Source organism: Vulpes vulpes, chromosome 1 (assembly GCF_048418805.1).
Source record: "Vulpes vulpes isolate BD-2025 chromosome 1, VulVul3, whole genome shotgun sequence".
NCBI lineage: Eukaryota > Metazoa > Chordata > Mammalia > Carnivora > Canidae > Vulpes > Vulpes vulpes.
In genome coordinates, this window is record NC_132780.1 from 97,213,605 (window position 1) to 97,227,746 (window position 14,142).

Genomic DNA, 14,142 nt, shown 5'->3' on the forward strand with positions numbered 1-14,142 from the left:
CCCACTCTCCCCAGTACCCCGGTGCATAAAGAGGAGGCGCTCACACAGCGACAGGTCACAAGTGAGTGGAGGCTGATGCCTGCTCCCCGGGGGCCACTCTGGGGCCTGTGGTTCCAGGTGGGGCGCTGGCCTCCAGGGCTGGGGTCCAAAACAACCCGACCCCAATCCGATGACCCTGAGCAGCTCCTGCAGCCCTTCCACAGCCCCACAGGGTGAGGGCGGCCCGTAAGGCCCTGTCCAGGGAAGGAGGCTGCAGTTGCAGTTCGGCAGCTCCCCCAGGACCCCCGCTCCCCTGTAAGCCCTATGCTGTGCAGGGAGACCCAATACAGGACCTTTCTAGCCCATCCTAGATGCATGGACCCCAACAGGGATGACACCCGCCTGCCCCACCCTGTGGACAGAGACGGACTGTCAGGGCCTGCTGGGTCCCCCTGACCGGTGAGCAGGCTTGCTCTTCACGCACTGGATCCCGGAGTCCCTCATGCTCCCCCCAGACCCCCCCTCAGGATATTCATGCATCCTTGCCCTCAGGGTGGGGAGTTTGGTCGCACTCTGGTTGACATCAGGTTTTAATTTTGATGAAGTCCAGTCCGTTGCTTTCTCCCCTTGGTCGTTGTGCTTGTGGAATCTAAGAGAAACCTTCGATTTCCCCCGGGCTGGGAGACATCACCCCGCGCATCAGATCGGCAGTTCCCCGGAGCCTCTTGGGTCCCCCGCCCATGTGCTCCTGATACCCGGGTGGGAGCGCTCTGTGATCCCAGCGTGACAGCGTATCCTGGAACAGTGGCTGGGAAGGTGGATTGTAGCTGGGCGAGCGACAGACAGGCAGTGAGGGCCTGTGTGTGATGTTCTGGCCCAGTCTGTGCCCCTCAGGGCTATGGGGTTGTCTCTGGCTCTGGTAAGACAGAGGGGGACCTGCCCACGGGGAGCACCCGGACGCATGGGTCCTTGGAAGGTTTTCATGCGCCATCATTCTGGGATGTGTTTGGATTGCAGCACCATGCAGGAGGACTCAGAGAACCTACTGGCCTTGCAAAGGGCCAATATTGTGGCCCAGTACCATCAGGTGAGACCCAGAAGGGAGCATAGACAATACACACTCACGATAGGGGAGACCATACGATCAGAGCCAAGGATGAGTCAGGTCAGCCCAGACAAGGACCATAGTCACCAGGAACAAGTGAGACCCTGGGGATGGTCCTGGTGTCAGTAGCAACTAAGGGTCCATCCTGGATCCTAGTCATTGGTAGCTGATGAGCCCAGTCACCAAGTACGGTGAGGCCCAGGTGGGAACCACAGTTACCAGGTCCAGATGAAGTCCACAGCTACCATGTCCAGGTGAGGCCTGGGTGGGGACCAGAGTCACCAGGTCCAGGTGAGGTGAAGGTGGAGACCACAGTCACCAGGTCCAGGTGAAGCCAAGGTGGGGACTACAGTCGCCAGGTCCACATGAGGCCCGGATGGGGACCAGAGTCACTAGGCTCAGGTGAGGCCCAGTTCGGGACTAGAGTCATCAGGTCTGGCTGAGGCCCAGGAGGGAACCACAGTCACCAGGTCCAAGTGAGGCCCAGGTGGGAACCACCTTGATAGAAATGCGAACTCTTCTCACTGTAGCATTCCAGCTGTTCTCTCTTTAAATCTCAGGCCGAATTCATAGGTTTTCAGGATGATTTGAAAGTTAGCTAGGTCATTTGGTGGGAACAGGTGACTTGGGGACCCTACTCTTCGGCTGTCTTGCCCCTCTGACAGGACTATGTTTAGCAATGAACAGTAAAGTCCGTTTATTAAAAGTTGTTATTAATTTGTGCAAACAAACTTCTGTCGGCTTAAAGCAACTGTGAATCACACATATCCACACTGGCTAGAAAATTTTGTTAACCTGAGTATCTAGATCATTTTCATTATGTGAGCAATTTCTTTCCAAAACTAATTCCCAAAGGAAGTAGGACAATGTGACAAGAGAAACAGCCAAGCAACATGAGAAAAAAGAAACCGACAAAAAAACGCTAAGCATTTTTCTCGGGATGAGAGAAATCCTGATCGTGTAAGGTTTTTTCACCCTGCCCTGAGAGAAACCAATTCCCTGACTCAGATGCTTCAGAGGAGAACTGAGTTTCTGATCCAGTAAATCGTGACTGTCTCTGGCACTTGGTTCCCACAGCTGTGGATGTGGCCTCAGACCAGCTCGGTGGTTTCCAGGCTGCACTTGGAGGAGTTGGAAGGGCTCTGAACATGCACCTTACGGGCAGCCTGGGATCCATACCCTACAGCTTTTAATTGATAGGTACACCAACTCACATAAAACTTTGCTAGAAAGAAGTCAAATTGTGTGTTTTAAGAAGAATTGAAAACGGGCAGCCTGGGTGGCTCAGCCGTTTAGCAGTGCCTTCTTCCCAGGGCGTGATCCTGGAGACCCAGGATGGAGTCCCACTTCGGGCTCCCTGCATGGAGCCTGCCTCTCCCTCTGCCTGCGTCTCTGCCTCTCTGCCTCTCTCTCTCTCTCTCTCTCCCTCTCCATCTTATGAATAAATAAATAAAATATATTTTTAACAAGTATATTGCAGGGCAGCCCCCGTGGCTCAGCAATTTAACGCTGCCTTCAGCCTAGTGTGGGATGCTGGAGATGCAGGATGGAGTCCCACGTCAGGCTCCCTGCATGGAGCCTGCTTCGCCCTCTGTCTGTGTCTCTGCCTCTCTCTCCCTCTCTCTCAAATAATAAATAAATAATAAATAAATAAATAAATAAATAAATAAATAAATAAATAAATAAGAAAATGTATATTTCAGCTATATTTGTAGCTATATTAATAAAGTGTGTTGTTTTTACATTTTATGGTGACTGGACCTAGCAAGTCCACACAACAGCCATCCCTTCTAGACAGTGTTGCGGGACAGGTGGTATTATTTCCTTTTTATAGATGAAATTGATGACCTTGAGCACATGCGGTTCCTTCCCTTTCTTTTTTCTGTTCAGAATATACGAGCTATAAGTGAGTAAATTGCAAGAAACCCACTTCCGGGATCAACACCTCTACTTTCCTCACATGATTTTAATATTTTTCTCAATTCTGAACTCCTTATCTATCTTACTACTCCTTTTCAAATAACTTAGGATACGTTTTCCCAGGACTTGTTCAGAGAACAAGTTCCCTAAGTATGAATCAGTGACCTGAAACAGACCCAGCATACACAGATTCTCCTATTTATTCAACACCCATCCGTTTCCAAAAGAAGTCTATTTGGCCTTCTATATGGCAGGTACAGAGACAGGCTCCGTCCCCACCGGGTTTCGATCTATGTCCCAGAGGACTACCTGCAGTCTTAATGCTGATTTCTGAGGGCAAAACAAGCAAGTCCACAGTTCTCCTTCATACTTCCCCAGCAGACCCTTGGGTTCTCTCCACAGAGTTGAACTGTTACCGAGTCATTGATTGTGTAGGTCAGGCACAGAGCAGCATTGCCATCCAAAACAAAAAGGAGGAAAAAGGAGTTTGGAAGTAATTGGGTCTCACAAATCGTGGGGAGGGCACATTGAAACTGTGACAATGTTTCTTAGTGCACCTTTTCTCAGAGCCACATCTCTTCTGTTCTTGACTGAGGGACAGGAGAGTCTAGGTAGGGAGAAATAGGTAGGGGGCTACAGATTCAGGCTCACAAAGATCCTAAGGATGCTGAGATGTAAGGAAACCAAAAATAAAGAAACAAACGAGACCACCCTGTCCCAGGTATGGGTAGAGAGGGTCTTTTTTAGGACAGTCCTCTGTGCCCAACAAAGAATAACCAGACTCTAAAAAGAAGTAAACTGTTAAAGATGTTATCACTAGTCCTTACTCAAACCAAGACATCCCAAGAATGAGAAGGCCACAAGCTCCCTGATCAGTTCTAAATGAAAAACTGTCAGTGGAGGCCCATGTGGGCAACCCAGCCTGGGCCCCTCCCACTCCTGAGAGCTTTCTCGGTATCCTTGCTTAATAAACTCCTGTCGCTTTACTTACTCTTCTTTGTCCACCAGATTCATTCTTCGACTCCGTGAGACAAGAACCTGACTTTCTCACTTCATTCCGCCTGCTGCACTTCTCTTACCCAAGCTCCCTGGGAAATTACTTCATTGGCTTAATCCCATCTCACTCTCCTCCTGTCTCATATCCTTTGGATTCTTCACCACCAAAGGCCAACGAACCAAGAGATGCAGGGAGGGAGAGAAGACCCAGGTGATAGGGGGAACTAAGGCCAAAGAAATATAGATTAAAATTACATCTGCTTTTTTAAAAAAAGATTTTGTTTATTTACTCATGAGAGACACACACAGAGAGAGAGAGAGAGAGAGAGAGAGAGAGAAAGAGGGGCAGAGACAGAGACAAAGGGAGAAGCAGGCTCCCTGGGGGTAGCCCAATGTGGGACCCCATCCTAGGACCCCAGGATCATGCCCTGAGCCAAAGGCAGATGCTCAACCACTGAGCCACCCAGGCATCCCTACCATTACATTTCCTAACAAACTTGCAGTCCATAAACAAATACTTGAAACCCACAGAGTGGGACATTCTTCAAAGAATTCACAGCTGCCTGAATGTTAATGCTTTGCTAGAGGCCAAAAGCAACATTTGTTTGCTGATAGCCAGACCTCCAGGATCCTGTAAATCTTTCACCTGTGAAAATCCTTTTGGAAACTTCTTTTATCTCTAGAGTCCCCACCCCACACAGCAACTTTAAAGTTTATAACCAAGGCTCCTCGTGATCCTGATGAAGCTCTTCAGGCCCAGGGGTCCTGTCCCCATACTTTAATAAAAACACCTTTTTGCATGGAAAATGTCTCAAGGATTCTCTCTTGACCACTGGCGCCTGGCCCACAGTACATCACAGGTAATCTCTGAGTTAATGGCATCGGCACATCAGGAAAGTACAGAAGATTTTTGCCTATCTTCTTGCATGACACATTCCGGAGGGGGACATTCCCATCTGTTCGATCTGGGTTTCTCTCTTCCTGGGATATATAGCTAGCTAGCTAGGTAGATGATAGAGTGATAGATCTACTGATAGATCGATCCCAGGAACATGAATAGATGTTTATATAAACAAACATATAAACATAAATCTATGTTTCCACTTAATATATTTATTATTCAATGTATTACTGATAATATAATAATTATTATGTACAAACAGAACTATAGATTTATATTTGAATATGCAAAATAAATATTTCTATATCTAATCTCTATACGTCCATATATAGATCTCCCTATAGAGATAGAGACAAAATGGTTAGAAATAGATGTGTGCAGAAAGAGAGAAATAGATATAGACCTATAAATATGCAGAGGATCTGCTTTCAAATTCTATCCAACGACCTCTCCTCACAGGCACAGGCAAACGCACACACACACATACTCAAGAGCCTTCTGGTATGTGGCCATGACAGGAAATAACACCCCTTGAGATGCCATCTCTTCTCCAACTTAAAGGTGCCAGCCGTTTCTCCAAAGAAGACCTACACAGAGCGAGCAAGCAAGCACATGAAAAACTGCTCCACGTCACTTTTCATCAGGGAGATAGAAATCAAAACCACAATGAGATACCACCTCACACCAGTGAGAATGGGGGAAATTAACAAGACGGGAAACAACAAATGTGGGAGAGGATGTGGAGAAAGTGGAACACTCTTGCATTGTTGGTGGGAATGTGAACTGGTGCAGCCACTCTGGAAAACAGTGTGGAGGTTCCTCAAAAAGCTGGAAATGGAGCTATACTACAACCCATCAATTGCACTGCTGGGTATTTACCCCAAAGACACAGATGTAGTGCAATGACTGGACACTTGCACCCCAATGTTCACAACGGCAATGTTAATAGCCAAACTGTGGAAGGAGCCTTGGTGTCCTTCAACAGATGAATGGATAAAGAAGATGTGGTCTGGGGATCCCTGGGTGGCGCAGCGGTTTGGCGCCTGCCTTTGGCCCAGGGCAGGATCCTGGAGACCCGGGATCGAATCCCACGTCGGGCTCCCGGTGCATGGAGCCTGCTTCTCCTTCTGCCTATGTCTCTGCCTCTCTCTCTCTCTCTCTCTCTGTGTGTGACTATCATAAATAAAAATTTTAAAAAAATTTGAAAAAAATTAAGAAAAAAGAAGATGTGGTCTATATATACAATGTATTATTATTTAGCCATCTGCAAGGATGAATACCTACCATTTTCATGGACATGGAACTGGAGGGTATTATGCTGAATAAAATAAGCCACGTGGAGAAAGAATTATCATACGGTTTCACTCTTATGTTGAATGTAGGAAACATGAAGAGGATCATAAGGGAGGGGAGGGAAACTGAGTGGAGAAAATTGAGAGAGGCAGTGTTGTCCCCAAGATTGCTAATCCGAGAAACCACCGAGGAGCCGACACTGATACAAACACATGAGGGTTTATTTACAAGCTCGAGCTTGGGTCCAAGTGTACCCGACACAGCGGAGCAGGGACTTGGACCCCGAGACTAAGAGGCGTAGCAGCTTTATAGGGGCCAGTGGCCCATGGGATACGCAGAAAGTTGCACAGTCATGTCGGTCCACACACAAGTGGCCGATTGAATTACATCTTACCCTATAGTATCCATTTGAGCTGGCCTATTACTTTGCTCAGAATTGATGCACAGTTTTGGTGGGCACAAAGCAGGGTTACATGGTTATGAGCTGATTTCCGATTAGGGTGTGCCCAGCGGCTTGACTAGGGTGGGGCAGTGCCTTAAGCAATAAGCAGGTTATGTGGGGGTCATACAGCAGGTGGCAGGTGTAGCACAAAATGGAATCAGTACTGCTCTGCTTGTCCAGGGGTAGGGGATTTTTGTTAAATTTCCTGGGTCTCACAAAAGATAAACTATGAGAGACTCCTAACTCGGGGAAACAAAGGATTGCGGAAGGGGAGGTGGGTGGGAGGATAGTGTAACTGGGGGACGGACATTAAGGAGGGCAAGTGATGTGATGAACACTGGGTATTATACTACATGTTGAGAAATTGAATTTAAATTAAAATTTTTTTTTTAATTTAAATTTAAATTAAAAAAAGGTACTGGACGGCTCAGCCGTCCTCAGCAATTCATTTATGAAATGACCTTCATTAGATCATAAAAAGTTACGAATGTGAATGGAAAATGACCTGAAACTCCTTCCCAGTTCAAATAATTAAGTATTCTGAGAAGCAAATCAAAGTTCCAGAATGGAAAAATGCAAAAAACGAGGGAGAGGGAGAAAGAGAAATGAATTCACTTTTTGTGATATTTATTAGTGATGGTCCAATAATGACAAATCTGTGATTGTCATTAAAAACAAAGAGTTAATGAACGGTTTGGAGACTGATCCCCTCAACTAACAGATAAGGAAACCGGGAAGACACGAGAAGTAATGCACACTGCTCAGGGTCACACGGGTGGCAAGGCGCAAAGCCAAGACTCGATTCTGGTCCAGAGTTCTTTAAATGACCACAACACGTTAACGTCACAGCTTCAGGCTCATCTAGAATTAGAGTCACTTTAGCTCAATAAAACATTCAACCAAAGTAGTCTTTCTTCTGCCAGATAGTTACATTTCATGAAGCACCCTAAAAGGGATTCGAATTAGGTCTCCATGTGCGCCATCAGAATACTGCCTGATGAATTAATTAAACAAAGGTATTCCCCGAAAAAAACCTCAGCTGTGAGACCTTGCCTACCCTTTCACTTTCCAAGTCTTCATGCTTCTATATCTAATTGCCTATATTTTCAGAGAAGCCAACCTTACTCAGATTAAGTTTGTCCAAGCCGAGAACTAAGTGCCAGGTTTAATATTTTTAAAACTCAATTTAAAAATAGTTAAACAGAGAATTTCAAAAGGCAAACACTGATATTTACATCATCTACTCTTATAACTAACAGAAGGGGTAATCCTGAAACCTAGATGCAGTCGTACCTTTATATGAAAGTATAAAAGCAGAAAGAGTAACCCAAAATTGTCTATTTCACAAATGCCTATCTAAACCAGTTATGTTCAGTGGTGTCTGTCTTGATGCAACAATCTCTAGGAAGACCTTCTTCAGACCTAGCTCTACCACCAATAAGCATGTGAACTTGGACAATCCAATCCTCCAGAACTCTCAGTTTCTTTCCTGTGCCTCAGAGGAGAGGACCAGAGCTGATGATCCCTCAGTTCCCTCTCAGACCTGAAATGCTGCTGTGGGGTCCTAAACACTCTATACTGAGCACAAAAAGACGGGGGAATCTTATATATACTCAAATGCTAAACTATAAAACTAACTCTGAGCATAGATCCTGAGTATTTTAGGGTTCTCTCCTCAGGCGATAGAAAATCCCCAAATCTATATCCCTTTCTATCACAAGCGGTGGGTATATGGGTCCAAGCCTGTTAGCTTCCGAAACGTCTCACTGAAACGGAGCCCAACACCCGGCTTCCCCAGAAATACTTAAGGCCCCTGCGAAGAAAAGGTGAAATTTACATTACCTTTTAACAATCAGGCCAAAATAATCTGGTGGTTTTTTAGGGGGCCCTGCCCCAGCACAGGCGTCCCCAGCACAGGCGGGCTCCTAGTTTGTTCAGGAGGATGAGGCCTACGGCGCATGCGGGCTCCCTGGGCGGTACCTGGGCTCATGTGCCTCCAATGGGAAGCTCAGGCGCTGCCTGCTCAGCTCCAGCAGAGGCCTGTTAGCTTCGGAAACGGAGGCCAACACCCAGCTTCTCCAGAAATACTTAAGGCCCCTGCGAAGAAGAGGTGAAATTTACATTACCTTTTAACAAGCAGGCCAAAATAATCTGGTGGTTTTCTGGGGGGTCCTGCCCATAGGGTTGTTATTGTTTTTCTTTGTTTTTTTTTTTCTTCCTTCTTTCTTTACTGGAAAAAATAATGAGATGGAGACATTCACCTCCATAAAGTACCATGAGGTCGTACTCACAGCCAGGAGGTTCATCAATACACATACATGATGTCTAACTAGAGTTTAAAACAATGATTATAAAGATAGCAGCTGGGCTGGAAAAAGAGCACAGAAGAAAACTGGAGAATCCCTTACTGTAGAAATAAAAGAACTAAAATCTAGTCAGGCCAACGTTAAAAATGCTGTAACTGAGATGCAGTCCCAAGAAAGGTTATGGACCACAGAGGCAGACTGAGGGAACTCAGCCACTTATTAAAACAATAACATTCATATCATAGGAGACTCAGAAGATGAAGATGAAGAAAAGGTGGGCCTTGCTCAGCCATTAGAAACGACAAATACCCACTATTTGCTTCAACGTGGATGGAACTGGAAGGTATTATGCTGAGTGAAGTAAGTCAATCGGAGAAGGACAAACATGGTATGTTCTCATTCATTTGGGGAATATAGATAATAGTGAAGGGGAATATAAGGGAAGGGAGAAGAAATGTGTGGGAAATATCAGAAAGGGAGACAGAACATAAAGACTCCTAACTCTGGGAAAAGAACTAGGGGTGATGGAAGGGGAGGAGGGCAGGGGGTGGGGGTGAATGGGTGACCGTCAATGGGGGTGTCACCTGACGGAATGAGCACTGGGTGTTATTCTGTATGTTGGCAAATTGAACACCAATAAAAAATAAATTTATTATTTAAAAAAAGGAAGGAAAGGAAGGAAAGGAAGGAAGGAAGGAAGGAAAGAGTGGCACCTGGGTGGCTCAGTCAGTTAAGCTTCTGCCTTAGGCTCAGATCATGATCCAGGTCCCTAGGCAGGCTCCCTGGTCATCAGGGAACCTGCTCCTCTCTCTCCCTCTGCCCCTCTGGCTCATGCTTTTTCTTTCCTCTCGCTCTCAAATAAATAACATCTTTGAAAAAGAAACAACCAAACAAACCCATAAGGAAGAGAAATCTCCCATGTAGAAGAATTTCAAACAATTTGTGCGGACATTCCACCCTCAAGTTGATGAGCATAGCTTCCCACTCTTATGTGTGGAATACACATAGTAACTTCCTTCTACAAAATATGTTATGGAAAACTTAAAATAATAATGATAATATAATACTAATACTAATACTAATCACTTTACTGTGGAGAAAGCTGACAATGCAAATATTTTAATATTGATTCATTAGCTAATATTTGTACCGTACTAATATAAGATATCGATAATTGGAGAAATTGAGTGCCAGTGCATGAGAATTCTCTGTACTATCTTCTCAATTTCCCTATAAATCTTTGTTTTTTTTCTAATAAATAAGATTTATTTTGAAAATTGACTTAAATGAATCAGGCTCCAAGTGTGAAGACACTTTAAGAATAGTTTAATTAATTTTTGCCTTATTCTTAAACAGTGCCTTCGATGGGAACAAAGTAAGAATTGTATATCAGAAGGAAAGAAAAACACTTAGCAACACGTATAATGCCTCCTCAACCTGAAAAGCAGGAAAGGATAATAAATAGCAAAAATCAGATAAAAATACTTCTTTTATATTAGACACCATATTGCAAGTGCATTTAAAATTAGCAGTGCCTACCATTTATTTCCTTGACATTTGTCTTCCAAAGAGTTCACAGTGCTTCAGTGTCAGTTAAACAAGGATTCGTGTGAAATTTTTATTAAACCAGATTTACTGGGAAATTCCTGCCCAGATAATACTTTATTTTGATTTTATTCAGTTCCTTCCCAATCACTGAGCCTTTTAGTTAGAGCTTTCAACTATAGCAAATGCCTTAGAAGGCCAATTTTTAAGTTGCTATTATAATACCCTAATGGAATCACGCATCGTTTTCCTTCACTCAGATATGGCACACAGTAGGCCCCTGATAAAATACTGAATGAGTGAATGGATAAAATTGCTTTTTATCATTTCATTCAGCAATTTCATTCTTATCTTGGTCCATTTCATGTTCTAATGTTTATCAACACCAACTCAAGAAGGTTAGGGATCCATTAATTTATTAAGTATTTGGTGCATACCTACCATGTGCAAGGTGCTAGGAATACCAAGTCAACCAGACACAGATGCAGTCCCTATCTCCCTCCAGGCCACGCTGGTGGGAGAGAGGGACACTAACCAAAAAGTGACAGAAACACGACTAAACAAGATTATAGTAGCCAATAGAAAGGTGAATATACAGCTTACTACAAGTACATATATAAGAAGGCTTAGTCTAACTGGGGCCTCAGAAGATGACCGGAAGAAGCAACATTTATATTAAGACTTAGAGAAAGGCGAAGGTAAGTGGTGGAAGGAGAATAGTATGAGGAAAGGGAAGGTTTCTGCCTCTGAATTGTAGGGCTCTGGGCAAGTCCCTTGAGCTTAGGCTCTGAACCTACTTCTTTCTCTGCAAAACGGAGACAGTAATAATGCCTGTGCCATAGAGCTCTAATGAGTAAAGAGTTGGACTTTATTTGTACATTACCTAGGACGTTAGTAAGTACTTAATAAATATTTTCTGGTGGCCATAACGGCCTGGAGTCAGGCTTCCTGAGTTCCAATCCACTTAACTAGCTGTTTGACCTTGGACAAGATGTTTTCTTCCTATCCTTTAGTTGGCCCATCAAGATAACAGTATCTGCCCATAGGGTTGTTGGAGGACCCCATGAGTTCTTTTCTGGGAAGCATGACACAATTCTTGGCACATAATATGTGCCATATGAATGTTAACTTATATTAGCAATAAAAAAATCCTACAAGTCTAATGAGGCAGGTGTTTAGAAATTATTCCATAGCTTTCAAGGCAATTGAAATGTTAAAAGAGGGGATCCCTGGGTGGCACAGCAGTTTAGCGCCTGCCTTTGGCCCAGGGCGCGATCCTGGAGACCCGGGATCGAATCCCACGTCGGGCTCCCGGTGCATGGAGCCTGCTTCTCCCTCTGTCTGTGTCTCTGCCTCTCTCTCTCTCTGTGTGTGACTATCATAAATAAATAAAAATTAAAAAAAAAAGAAAAGAAAAAACAAAAACAAAAAGAACCTAAGTGCCTGTCCGTGTTTACTTAGCTAACCAGTTCCATTATCTGAAACCCAGACACACAATTTCTGATTCTAACCTCACTCCAAGAGGCCTCCTCAAGCCCGAGGAAAAACTGCCTTCTTGGGATCTCAGGGAAGAACCCTTCACATAATAATATGACCATTGGTAATAATGTCTCTCAGTTCTTTCCAAATCCATAAAGATGCATTTCCTGATGCGTGACTGAGCTGTGAAGAAAGAGATAAGAAACCCTCATCCCTCTGAATTACTTGTGTCAGAATATTTTAACCATAGTACTACGGAGAGTAAATTATCCTTATTAATAGGAAATACGTCTCAGATTGGAATCTGAGCAATCAGATGGGCAGAGAAAAAACGCTTGGACTCGCTCTTCATCTTTTAAAGACAAAGGAGAGCTTTTCTATGTACAAAGTCAAGATAGCCTTAGGGAATAAGAGTCTGCAGCATGGAATCCCACTGCACAGCCGGGACGCCCGTGCTCCAGGTCTTCCTGATCCCAAATCCCTGGGCCTGTCCCCCAACACACGCTGCCAAGCTGAGGTCATTTGCAATTGCTCTCTTAGGAGCTCCGGGGAAGGGGGAAGGAGCTAGATAGGATGGGACGGGACGTGTGGAGGTCGAGAAAATTAAGGCCATTCCACTTTAAGTTCAGGGTTAGCACACGTCCAGCCATCCCACAACCCTGCGAAGAAGACCTGAAATTTGCATTAATTCAGTCACAGCAGAAAAACAAAAGTTTACAGCTTAATGTCTTAGAAAGCCCCGCATTAGCTTAAGAACTGAGCCCAGGCCAAGGGCAGGAAGCCCCTATTAGAATGAGAAAAGAGCTCAATGCCCTTGAAGGCCCCAGAGCAAACTGTAAACAGAACTTGAGGAATTGCTCCAGTCCTTCTTTTTTTTTTAATTTTAATTTTAATTTATTTATGTATTTATTTATTTATGATAGTCACAGAGAGAGAGAGAGAGAGAGAGAGAGAGAGGCAGAGACAGAAGCAGGCTCCATGCACCGGGAGCCAGATGCTGGATTTGATCCCGGGTCTCCAGGATTGCGTCCTGGGCCAAAGGCAGGCGCTAAAACGCTTGTGCCACCCAGGGATCCCTGCTCCAGCCCTTCTGGAGGTCCCCGAGACCACCCCTTAAAACTAAGCTAAAACCCACCTCGGGGTCGAAGTCCCTGCTCCGCTGTGTCGGGCAAGCTTGGACACAAGCTCCAGCTTGTAAATAAACCCTCGTGTGTTTGCATCAGTGTCGGCTTCTGGGTGGTTTCTTGGATTCGCAATCTTGGGCACAACAGTCTGAGATAAAAAAACAAAACCAAAAGAAGCTCGGACGCAGGCAGAGTGAACGCAGGATTCTGAGAGAAGCGGCGGAGACCCGGGGGCTTGGGGGCTCTTCTGTGGAAGCCCCTGCAGACTGGGGGGGCGGGATGCTCAGCCCCAGAGCCAGAGGACTCAGTGTCCCCACCCACATCCCGCCCCTCAGCGCCCAGTATCAGAGAGCACCACAGCACCGCCCACTGGAGGCCAGAGGCGCTGACGCCCACCCCGCCTCTGACTCCACAGGTGCATCTCCCAGGCAGATGCACACTGAGATGACAATGAGCCCCATGGCCCATCCCCAGACCCCGCACAGACCACTCGCTGCCACCAAGTGGTTGGACCACAGAGGCTGCAGAGCTTCAGCTCTCCCTGGAAAGTAGGGTCTAGCTTCCTTTGTACTTTGGGCTTTATTTTCATTTCTTTACTTTGATTCTTTTTTATTAATTGCTTTCTTTTAATTTTTATGTATGTACCTTATATATTTCTTATTTTTGCTTTCATGGTACTTTAATTGTGTTTCTTATTTTGGGATTTAGAATCTTTTAACAAGCAGGCCAAAATAATCTGGCGGTTTTTTTTGTTTTGTTTTTTTTTTGTTTTGTTTTTTTTTTTTTAGGAGGTCATTTGTTATTGTTTTCCTTGTTTGTTTTTTTTCTTCCTTCTTTCTTTACTGGAAAAAATAATGAGATGGAGACATTCACCTCCATAAAATAACATGAGGTCGTACCCACAGCCAGGAGGTTCATCAATACACATACATGATGTCTAACTAGAGTTTAAAACAATGATTATAAAGATAGCAGCTGGGCTGGAAAAAGAGCACAGAAGAAAACTGGAGAATCCCTTACTGTAGAAATAAAAGAACTAAAATCTAGTCAGG

At 44.8% G+C, this 14,142-nt stretch overlaps 1 long non-coding RNA gene across 1 annotated transcript in view; it reads right to left on the minus strand.

Annotated features, from left to right (window-relative positions):
* The window catches only part of LOC140595906 (uncharacterized), a 30,580-nt gene extending 17,199 nt beyond the window's left edge, over positions 1 to 13,381 (minus strand). Inside the window, exons 1-2 of the long non-coding RNA XR_011997848.1 lie at positions 13,102 to 13,381; positions 8,479 to 8,733 (exon numbers count right to left, since the gene is read on the minus strand). This is a non-coding gene — a long non-coding RNA (uncharacterized lncRNA). The remainder of the gene's footprint in view (positions 1 to 8,478; positions 8,734 to 13,101) is intronic.
* Positions 13,382 to 14,142: the final 761 nt, after the last annotated feature.